This window comes from Passer domesticus, chromosome 1 (assembly GCF_036417665.1).
Source record: "Passer domesticus isolate bPasDom1 chromosome 1, bPasDom1.hap1, whole genome shotgun sequence".
NCBI classification, from domain to species: domain Eukaryota; kingdom Metazoa; phylum Chordata; class Aves; order Passeriformes; family Passeridae; genus Passer; species Passer domesticus.
Genome location: NC_087474.1, coordinates 3,407,856 through 3,419,845, shown reverse-complemented (window position 1 = coordinate 3,419,845; position 11,990 = coordinate 3,407,856).

The following is an 11,990-nucleotide window of genomic DNA, read 5'->3' as shown; positions in this document are numbered from 1 at the left end:
TGCCTGCCTCTCTGTTCCTGCAGCCTTGTGCTTTCTTTAGAAATGCCCCTTTTTTCTCTCAGTTTTGCCCTCCTGCTCAGGGCTGTGGCTGTTACAGGTTCATGCACAGACTTTCACCTCTGTTTGGATCACCCTGGCCTCTGGTGGAAGGTGGTCCCAGATGGTGTTTGGGAAGGGATGATCCCAGTGCCAGATCTCTTTTCTCCACTGTGGTTCAAGCAGCCACCTCAAGAGATGGGTTCAGTGCTCCATTTTTGGCTGCAGGTGTTTAATACCTGTATTTCTGCAGAATTGGGAGCACACAGGAGAACAGAGCAGGGGTGGAAAATCCCGTTCCAGTTCTTGCTCCTGCTGGACATGGTTGGTTTCCTTGGCTGAGGGAGCGAGCAGCAAAGAGCTGGCAGGGTTGTTTTTTCATTCAGTGTCTTCTGGCAGCAAGGGCTGAAACCAGAGCAGGTGGGAGAAGATCCAGGCACCCTTTCACCTCCCTGGGCACTGGAGGAATTCAAATCCCTGTGCTGTCAGAGGACCTTGGTTTTGGGGAGCCTTAAACCTTCCTGACCTGAGCCAGGTGGGGGAGGCCTCACACCTTGTCTTGCAGGCTCTCAACCCACTGAGAAATCCCTGGGCTAGAAACCTTCCCTTCAGAGGGTTGGGAAGTGTTCTTCAAGTTTTTGCTTGGGTTTAAACACTCATTTGAAGAGAAGTCAGAAATCACAAATCCCCAAATCCCGGGATGATTGAGGTATGAAGGGATAGTAAAGATCATGCAGTTCCAACCTTCTGCCATGAGCAGGACACTTCCCACTATCCCAGGTTGCTCCAAGCCCCATCCAGGCTGGCCTTGGGCACTTCCAGGGGCAGCCACAGCTTCTCTGGGAAAGCTGTGCCAAGGCCTGCCCACCCTCACAGGAGAGCATTTCCTCCTAACACCTCATCTAAACCTGCACTCTCAGCCCTTCCCCATTGTCCTGTCACTCAGGCTCTTGTCCCAAGTCCCTCTCCAGCTCTCCTGGAGCCCCTTTAGGCTGGAAGGGGCTCTCAGATGTCCCCAGAGTCTTTTCTCCAGGTGAACACCCTCAGCTCTTTCAACTTTTCTCCATAGTAAAGGGGCTCCAGCCCTCAGAGCACCTTTGTGGCCTCCTCTGGACTCACTCCAGCTGCTCCAGGTCCTTCCCAAGTTGGGAGCCCCAGAGCTGGACACAGCACTGTAGGTGGGGTCTCACAAGGGCAGAGCAGAGGGGAAGAATCCCCCTCCTTGCCCTGCCTTTGATGCAGCCCAGGACACTTTTCACCTCTGTAATTTACCTGCCTGCCCCACCTGGCAGTCTGTGGCAACTGAACCAGGAGTGATCCCCACCTTTCTGCACCCCAAATCAGGATTTGGCTCTGTCAGCTGTAGGTGCACTGATCCTCTTTGGGAAGCATTAGCTGTGTTGGCATCAGCAGCTCTGACACCCAGCATGGAAAGGCTTTAAAAAAAGGATACAGAAGAGGATGCTTGAAACCATCAATGGGATTCATGTGACTGGAAGCTTTCTCTGTACTGGCAGCTGATGCCTGCTTCAGCCTGGCAGGCAAACAGCAATTAGGGAATGTTTCTGAGTGATTTCCTTCAGTTTTAGCTAAGCTCCAGAAGCACATGGACCAGGGGCATTGGAGAAGGGCAGGAAGGGCTTTCCAAAGACATCAGTCCCTGCTTTTGAACAGTCCCTGAAATTATTTGGGTTTTGAGCTGCCTTGAAGGACATTTCTGCCTCCAAGCAGGTGTCAGACCTGCTCACTGCCAGACACTCCCTCTGTCCAGCTTTTCAGCAGTGCCTGAAGAATCAGGACAACTCCTCTCTATCCATCTCCCACCCCTGCTGCTGTCCATGGTTGGTAAAGGTAATTAAACATCCCAGCACAGGCAGCAGGGCTGTATCCTTCATGGAAGAAAACTTTGCAGTGACTGGGAAAGTTCACAGGGAGTGGGAAACCATTGCCAGGGAACTAATTAGACAGCAAATTGTCATGACTTCACTGCTTGGGCTTCAAAGGGGAGATTTAACCCAGACTGCAGGTCACCCTGTGTGTGGTTTGCTGTTAAAAACCTTGTTATTTGAAATATAAAACAATTTCTTGAGCCAGCTGCATGATGTTTAATTTGTTCAAGAGGGGGCCAGACCAATGCCAGGCACAAGAGAGGTGCTCCTGCTGTTGCAGAGGGCAAAGGATGAGGATTTTGGAGGAGGTGGGACCTGGATGGATGCTGATGGTGGTGCCCCAGCCCTGCCCAGCACCCCTGAGCTGCTCACCCCCTTTTTATATCACAGCCTGGGAGATGTACCCAGCTGAACACAAGTACTCTAAAACTCACGCAATTTCCTAAAAGTTGATGGCTCATCTGTGTTTCAAATAAATGAAAGGGTTGGGACATATCTGAGGACAGAAATTTAGGGCAGTCCTTGGCAGAACAGTGCAAATTTCACTCCAGCACCCCCAAGCAGCAGTTTGCCAGTGCTGGGAGCTGCTCCCATCCCCTGTGGGTACCCCAGAACTGGGTGCTGTGACTGACCAGCACTCAGTCATGCAGGAATCTCCAACCTCCTCCAAAAGCAGCTGCTGGAAATAGCTCAGAAGGGGCTGCCTGATGCCACTCTGCCTAAACTCACCCTGGGAGGCTCTGTCCTCGTCCTGCTGCTGCTCAGCACCGATGGGAGCTGAGCAGGGAGCACCTTCAGCAGCACAGCACCTGCTTCCCAGGAGAGGGAGCTGTCAGGCAGAAAATAGCAGTGGAAAGATGGTGTTTAGGCACTGAAATTGTTTATTTTTAACTCTCCTGGGTGTTTCGGTTGTGCTGCAGCCCTGAACCTCCAGCACTGCCTGGCTCTAATTCTCTTTGTTAATTCAATGGCTGAAAATGGTGTTGCAGGATGGGTTTTAATGCAGGTGGGACAACAAACCTGTGAGAGGCTGAGAAATGTAACTCATGGTAGCTCATCCTCAGGGGAGTGCACAGAACTGTGCCTGGAATGAATCATGGAATGGTTCAAGTTGGAAGGGAGATTAAAACCACCTTGTTCCAGCCCCCTGCCATGGGCAGGGACACTTCCCACTAGACCAGGGTGCTCCAAGCCCCATCCAATCATCCCAAGAGTGGATGGTTGTAGTTTCTGCTTGCAGCCTCTGTGGTTGGAAGACTCCAGGATACAATTTGGCTCAGTCTCAAGCAGGTTTTGCAAAGAGGTGTCATGAAACCTCTGTTTTTAATCTGCTGCTGGAATGGGATGCTGTGGGAAGGAGTCTGAAGATAAAAACATGAACCTTACCTCGCTGGTGTGTTGCAAAAATCACTCTCATAAAAAATAAAAACTGCTGAAGGTGACAGGCTTGTCCTAACAAAGATGGCTCCAACAGATGCATTTTGGAAGCTCAGCTTAAACCTTTTTGATTCCTATCTTTGCTGTGACCTGCAATTCACCCTCTGTGCCACACAGGAAGGGTTTAGTATTTATAAGCAGGGGCTGCTGAGCCCCAGTCTAAGTCCACATGGCTCTGCCACCCTCATTTCCATGTTCCCATCCAGGCTGATCATGTAACACCTCTGTAATCTGCAGCCATCTCCCTGCTTTGGGACAGGAGAACACTGCCCATTCATCTCATAAAGCTCAGAACAATGAAAAGTGCCGGCAAACCCCACTGTTTTTGTGTTTGTTTTTTTTTCTAAGTTACTATAAGATCCCTTAGGTTGGAAAAAAGCACTGAGACAATCAGGTCCAACTGTTAACCTGGCACTGTCAAACCCACCACTAAACTTTTGGTGGAGAAATTGTTTCTAATATCCAATCTAAACCTCACCTGTCTCAACTTGAGGCTGTTTCCTTTTATCCTATCTCTTGTTACCTGGGACAAGATATTGACCTCCTCCTGTCAGTTGTGCAGAGCCAAGAAGTCCCCTTTGAGCTCCTTTTCTCCAGGCTGAGACCCTTTCCAGCTCCCTCAGCTGCTCCTGGTGCTCCAGAGCCTTCCCCAGCTCTGTTCCCTTCCCTGGACACACTTCAGCCCCCCAGTGTCTCCCCCTGCATCCCTTGGATCAGCTGTGGATTCAGACAGTTTGGGATCACCCCCACTTTTAGGAAGCGTTTGAAGGAGTAAAATAGAGAAGTTCATGTTCTCTTCTAATACAGGAAGTGGTGAATAATTTATAGAATTAGTCAGTGACAGCTTTGGAAGGAAGGAGAGAGGAAACTTTGTGTTTGGGCCGTTTTTTCCTCTGCTTTGCTCTTTCTGGTGGCCATTGGCTGCTCTGGCCCTTGTCCTATCCCTGCACACCCCTGTCTGATCACTGCACGCCCTTGTCCCCTCTCCAGCTCTCCTGGAGTCCCTTCAGGCCCTGGAAGGAGCTCCAAGGTCTCCTTGGAGCCTTCTCCTCTCCAGGTGAGCACTCCCAGCTCTCCCAGCCTGGCTCCAGAGCAGAGGGGCTCCATCCCTTGGAGCATCTTCATGGCCTCCTCTTGACTCGCTCCATAAGTCTTTCTTATGCTGGGGACCCCAAAGCAGGGCACAGCACTAGATCAAAGTGAAGAATCACCTCCCGTCTAATCAATATCCCTGAGCTTAATTTTCTTCTGAGCAGGAGCTCCTCAATAATTTTCCAAATCCCATAGACCCATTTGCAAACAAATATAATGATGAAGAGCAAAGCCCACAGCTGAATTTTCTGCTCTTGGGAGGAAATCAGATATGAAATAATAAATATATATTATATCCTCCAAGCAAAACCCTGCTGGTCACTAATGCCCACAGATTAATTGTACTAATCCTGTGTGATCGAGGGGAGGTGGTTGGATACTTGGCACTATTTTGGTCCATTGCTTATGAAACCCCATCTCTGTGTTTGAGAGAAAAGACTTTACATAACCCTAATCACTCAGATAAGAAAAGGACTAAACTGTCCCAGAACATTTTATCTTCTGCACAGATGCTGCCTATGAATTTTGACTTGATGAAATAAACACAGCAATGTAATATTTTTGTTCTGAATAACAAATGTCCTCTGTGGGGGAGAAGGGGCAGAGCTTCTCTCTCGACCAGCAAATGGAAATGGGGATTGATGGAGGCTGGAGAATCCAGAAATTCACCTGCTCAGTGAAGAGCTGCTTGGAAAACAGTTCAGGAAACAATCACAGAGTCATGGAAGGGTTTGGGTTGGAAGGGACTTGAAAGCTCATCCAGTTCCAACACCTGCCATGTCCAGGGACACCTCCCACTAGACCAGGCTGCCCCAAAACCCATCCAAGCTGGCCTTGGAACATCCCACTGGGTCACCAAGTGATGTCCCCACAGGAATATCCCAGGAACCTCTGTTTGTGACAGATTTTTCCAGACTGATTTACACCAACATGAGTGAGGACCTTGAGTGTGCTTTTCCAAGATGTTGAAAGAGAGACTTGGAAAGCTGAGCTCCTTCTCAGTGATTCCTGCAGGAAAACCTCAGCCTCACACCATCCTCCCCTCAGCTGAATCAGGATGGGGATGATGGTGCCAAGTGGATGCTTCCACCCCGAGCTCTCACTTCCCCCCACATTCAGGATGACTTGCATCTGACAGCACTGATGCACATCTTTCTCTAGTACAGCTTTTATTTATATTTACATATGTATATATGTATATATGTATGTATGTGTATATATATCTATATATGTATGTGTGTATATATATGTATATATTTATATATAAAGCATATATTTTTATATTTTATGTTTTTATATAAAATATATTATATATATATATCATTATATATAAATGTACATTTATATATATATTTTTTATATATATATATTTATATTTTATGGATTTTTTTTCAAATTACCTGCAAATCAGAGCACATACAGAAAAAAATATAGGGGGAAGGGTGAATCTCATAGCTGAAGGATCCTACACAGCAAAAGCATGCTGAGATGTGATATTAAAATGAAGGATTAGTACAAAATTCAATTTATTTTGTTGCATGAACAGCAAACAACACTGGATCATATATTAATATTTCACTCCTGATAGTTACTCCATGTCCTGCCCAGCTACCTTCTGCCTACCACTGAATGGAAACAAAGTCATAAAAAATATAACTTGGAAATTCTGAGGTTTATAGCAGCCTTTCCACCCTCCTGCCTGCAGCAGCAAGCTCCCTCAGAGATCCTGCAGGCAGAGCTCCATCAGCACAGCCACCACTGCCAAGGGGGGGTTTTGCACCACAGGTATCTGCAGTGCTGACCCCATGCACCAATTTTGTCTGATAACTAAAAATTCCTCACTGTTCTTACAAAATAATTTTATAAATTATAAATAAAATTATTTATAAAATTTTTCTGTAGGCTAAAAGCACCATGGACTGATGGGGATGTCTCACTCCAAGCCTGGCTCCCCTCTGCTGCTCATGGAGACAAAGAAAGAGTCCTGGAGTCTGATCCCAGTCATAATGTAAAAAGGAGCAGAAAAATCACTTTCCCCATCTCTTTGTTTCTTTCCTTTGGTTTTGAATGAGGGGTGGCCTGATGTAAACACCAGGAGTTCAGGTGAGATTAAGTATGGAATCACAAAATACCCTGAGCTGGAAGGGACCCACAAGAATCATTGAGTCCAACTCCTATCCCTGCACAAGCCCCCCCAAAAATCTCACCCTGTGGACCTGCAACCACTGAGGTAGGGAAAACACATCTATTCCAAACTTTCTTAATTTCCTCACTCGACACTGGGAAGATTTGCAGGTGAGAGGCTTTGTTATGAGGATGTATCTCCACTCACCCCACAGCTGTCAGTTTTCTAGAAAGCCCCAGGCACATCCCATAAACACGGAGCTGCTGCTCTCTTCCAAAGCCGTGTCCAGCCAGGCCCTGCTCGCTCTCTAATTGTCCTCCAGGCTCTCATTTGGAAGATGCTGAGGCAAAGCCTTTTCTCCTTGTATCCCTGCTCCAGGAACACGGTCTGGTACTCATCACTGGCTGGAACAGCTGTCACCTCATCAGGGCAGGAGTTCTGCCACGATTTTGTGATGTCCGTGGCTGCCTCTCCACTGTCCCAAACTCTATTTGTGTGCAGAGGGATAATTAGCAATACATAATATAGGCAAAAGAAATCAATGAGAAAAGGGGTGCTGAGTGATTTATTCCCCAATTTTATTTCATTCCTGTAAGAAAATTCCCAAGCCAGGGGCAAGAAGTGGGGGACTGGGGGGCAAGGGCTGAGCCAGCCTCGCTGTGTCTGCAGCTTGCAGAAGTAGGGCAGAGCTGTGCAAAGATTACTGGAGCAAGAACATCTTGCACAAAACAAAACACAACAAAAAAACAGGCTACAGAGCTTTCAGGAAGCAGCAGTCCTGCACCACGGCCTGCTTTCCAGTGAATGGATTAATTCCCAGCTTTCCACATGGTGGTTTGGTGTGTGTTCATGTTATCATGGTCTGTTATCACTCTGCCTGTTTAGGGCTGGTGGATTTACCACCAAGGAAACAAATGCAGGGGGAAAAAAAAGGCCAATTACAAGGACAGAAAGTTTTTAAAGAAATTAATTATTAATTTAAAATAATAGTACTGTAAAAAAGGAGTTCAGTTTGTGTTGGGCACTGCATATTTCGTGCAGTTTGTGTTTTCTCATTTCACATGTGTGTCACTTAGAAGTCAAACCAATTCCTCTTGATGTCATTATTCAGATTAAATGAGTCCACAACTGCTTCAAAGCATGGGATGGAGGAACAGAAGGATGAGGGTGTGCTTCTGACATATCCTGCTTTTGGGATTTTGTTGAGATCCAATGTTTCCTTTAGTTTCTCCCTTTCCAAAATCAGGCTGAAAAACTATACCTGTCTTTTACAGGAATTTAGTATCCTCAGGGGAAGGAAATGCTATTAAATTGAAATCTTGGGAAACACAGCTCCAGTTTTCCATTTTTCACTCTGGATCATGCCCTGTCACAGATGTTTTCACATTCTCTTTCTGTTTGGGTTGGTTCTGTTGGTTTTTGGTTAAAGATGTGGGGTGACACATTGACAGAGTTTGTTGAAGGAGAAGGCAGGAGAAAGGAGGAGAAGGGAACAGCTCTCCTGACATCTGTGACCTTGTGCTGCTGCACCAGGTACATTTCCTGGGGATGAAATCATGGAATCACAGAATGGTTTGTGTTGGAAGGGACCTGAAAGCTGGCTGAGGTCACATTTTTCTATGACCTCACTCAGATCTGCAGGGGATGAGAAGCCAGAAGCTTTGGAGCTCATGGAGATCTCTCCCCTTGTCTTTGTTCCAGCACAGGAAGCCCCTCTGAAGGGAGTGGCTTGCTTTGGATCAGGAGATGGAGGAGGTGGCTCCAAGCACACCCTGAGCCCCACCTGACCCATGTGGTGCTACCTGGCTGCTTTCCCCTTGGCTCTGGATGGGATGAGAGGCAGCCAGGGGGGTGGTGGTGGGCAAATACTCATTCCTCAGGGTCAGATCTGAGCAGGTAAAGCTCCTTTGGAAGTGTGGGATACTCAGTGCCCTGTTGCTCACCCAGCTTTCACCCTGCTCTTCTTCCTCCCCTCACTCCCCATCTCTGGGGACATCGGATTCTCCACAGCCTGGGACTCTCCAAGCAGTTCTCATGGGAACTATCCTGTTCTCAAAGGACAAGTAAACATCCCAAGGCACTTGTGCTGGAGCAGATGTTTGCTCTGGAGCCAAGGACCCTCTGGTTCCCACCACAGCAGCACCAATTGTGTCCCATGGAGCACGAGAGGAGCTCTCCTGCTCAAACACTGCCCACCACAGCCTGTGCCCAGCTCCATCTCCACCCAGACAGGCCCTGCTGAATGCTGGAGACAGAACTGATGCTGAAGTCATACCCACAGATCGTCAGTGAGGTGATCCTCGGCCAAATTCCTCCTGAATTCCATGGAAAAAATGTGCCTAGTTTGTCTCAAGTCAATCCTTACTACAGTGAAAAAACAGATTTCTTTTTAAAAAAAAATTCTGCCAAAAACCAACAAATCCTTCAATTCAGACCAACGCTGAAAAGAAATTCCTGCCTACTTTTTACCTTTTTTTTTTTTTTTTTGTCATTCTAGTCTCCACATCCTCTGCATCCAAATTCACCCTTTACTTCCAGCTCAGCTCTCCCGGGGCTCAGGGATGAGGGAAGGGCAGGAGCAGAGATTAGGGGCTGTTCCCTGTCTCTGAGGCTGGACAATTGTCATTCCTGAATGCACCTGCACCTCCAAACCTCTCCTAAATACGATTCAAGGCTGCAAACACGCTGTTCTTCTCCTCTTTAACTCGGGAGACTGAGGCAGGAGATGGTGAGGTGTCTGGCTTGGGTCACACAGGAAAATTCACAGGTTCTCTGGAGCTCAGGTTTACTCTACACACTGTTCATGCCTGGGCTAAAGTCTGCTGATGTATTTCCTACCCCAGTACAACCAGCAGCGTGAGGCAGCAGCACCAGTTTGAGGGTGCACCTCCATTGCAGCTTGTACCAGTCCAGTGAAGAGGGAATTCATGGAAATTCACTCTATGGAGGACATGCACAGCAGAAGACACACAGCCCTCACTCAGTTTGCCTTACTCAAGCTGCTCTGCTTTGCTGCACAAGAGTCCCCCAGCAGGTCCTGGACAGGCAGGAGAGACCATGGTGCAGGACCACAGCAGAGCCCAGGTCAACATTTCCCCTTTCCATCCTTTCTTTTTCCTTAATACCTCCCCACAAATCCTGCCTGATCCCAGCCAGCAGCTCCAGCAGCCCATCTGGGTGTGTGGCACCATGGAGGGGGAGACCTGGGACAGGACATGGAGAGGGACTCACCTGGAGCAACTGGAGAGGTGGAGACTGTCTGTGTGACTTCACACAATCACAGAATAATGAGGTTGGAAGAGACCTCTAAGATCATCGAGTCCAACCTATGCCCTGACACCTCAACTAGACTACAGCACCCAGTGCCATGCCCAGTCTTTTTTTTATGCATCCAGAGATGGTGATTCCACCACATCCCTGGGAAGAGCATCCCAGTACTTTATTATTCTTTTGGTGAATTTTTTTTTTCCTGATATCCAACCTATACCTTCCCTGACATAGCTTGAGACTGTGTCCTCTGTGACTTGGCTTCCAGAAGGTTCTGGAGGAAGGGGCCAGGATTGTGCCATTCCAGCTGTGTCCATCTGTCCACTGGGGCACAATTTAACTTATTCCACAGTGGGCTCCTCCAGGAGGGCAGAGGACCTGCACTCTCAGGGCTGCTGTTCCTCTCCACTGATGTCTGCATTTCCCCAGCCCCAGGTCAGCCTCTCCTCCAAACAGACAAGATCTGCCTCATGTTCCCTCAGACTCATGCAAAGCCCCAAAATCCAAGGAAAGAGAGATGAAATATTCCTTGGTATGATCCCAAGGTTTAGTTCATGTGGTGAAACACAGACTCCAAGCATTTTATGTTCATGCACAAAGTGTTTCACACAGAAAACTGTGACAGTTTGACAGAGTTAGGCTGTGTCCAAAACCATCTCTTTAAACCCAGTTTGGAAGTGGTGATGCTCCAGCCTGAAGTGTCTCCACTATCCCAGGGAAATCCACTTTGGAAGTGGAGCTGTGCCATCGGCTGCCTCTGCAATGCACCACTAGATGCCAGTGAAAGCCCTGCCTGGCTCTCCCACTTAGAAAACCTCACACTTGGGAAAATTTGCTGTTATATTGTGGGGATTTTGTGATTTTTTTTGTTGTTGTTGTTTGTTTGTTTTCTTTTATTTGTTGAGGTAATGCTTCACTTTTGGTCAAATAAAGTCTCTTGCATTTAGGCAGTATGTATAAATAAATGTGTGAATGTTTTGCTCAGATCTTCTTTGTTTCTCTCTCTATTCTCTCTCTGTTTCCCAAATATATATTATAAACTTGATTTTGTTTGCTTTTATTTAAATGATAATTATTTCCCAATGTCTTCTCAGACCAGGATGTCATCCCCAAATTCCTTTCCTCATAAACCACCCTAATCCTCCAAGACTTTCACCTGCCAAATCTCTCTCCACTGCATCATGATTTGATGTCCTGATATGAAGAGTCATTCCAGGAAACACAGAGGTGCTGACATGGCATGTCCAAGCCCTGTCCTCCTTTGGGAGATCATTCCTCATATCAGATCAGCAAAAGGCAAGACACAGGTCCAGTTTACCCATCTGGGATTAATAACCTGGAAGAACAGATCTGCACAGAGCTGGGATCAAGGAGTAGAAGGAAGTGATTGCAGTGGTGCCTGTAATCAACCTGCTGGTGTTTGGTGGGAAGGTGAAATGAATTAAACTAGGAGAGAAACCCTACATGGAGAAAGGGTAAAGAGTCAATCTCACAGCCCTGTGCACCTGCCAGTTCTGTGCTGCACTTCCCTGGTGCAGGGATCAGCACAGGACTGAAATGCTCTCACAGTGCCTGGAGTTCTGCACTTTGCAGGAAAGGATCTCTCCCATTTTACCCCCTGACATTTCCACAGGTCTGAAACCTTGAGCAGCCACCAAGCTCTCAGTGGCTTGGGCTGTCCCATGGGCACTCAGGGTGAGCATAAGGATCAGCAGCTACCCAGGATGAGGAGGATGTGGGAGTGTCCTGCCACCCTCAGGAGCTCCTTTGGGCAGGTTGGGTGTTGGTCCACCCTTCCCTCCAGCACCTGTGCACCTCTCACTCCCTGCAGCGCCTGGAGCTGGTTGCCATTGGAGACAAGATGCTGAAATTGGTGGAGAAAAGATCTGATCCAGGCTGGAGAGTTCTGTGTTGTTTTTTCAGACAACCCCAACCCCGTGTTTGACCTGCCAGCTGTATCTGACAAGGCTACACAGGGGAAGTGAGAACTAAATTTAAGCCAAGCTGTCATATGCACCACTGCCTGATTAATTATACAATAGAATAAAAATGAAATTTGGCAAAATGAAGGAGGATGGGTAAACGAAATCTTCGCTTTTTCCTATTTAGAAGGAAATATTGCCACAGGTTTTATTAAAGATGCC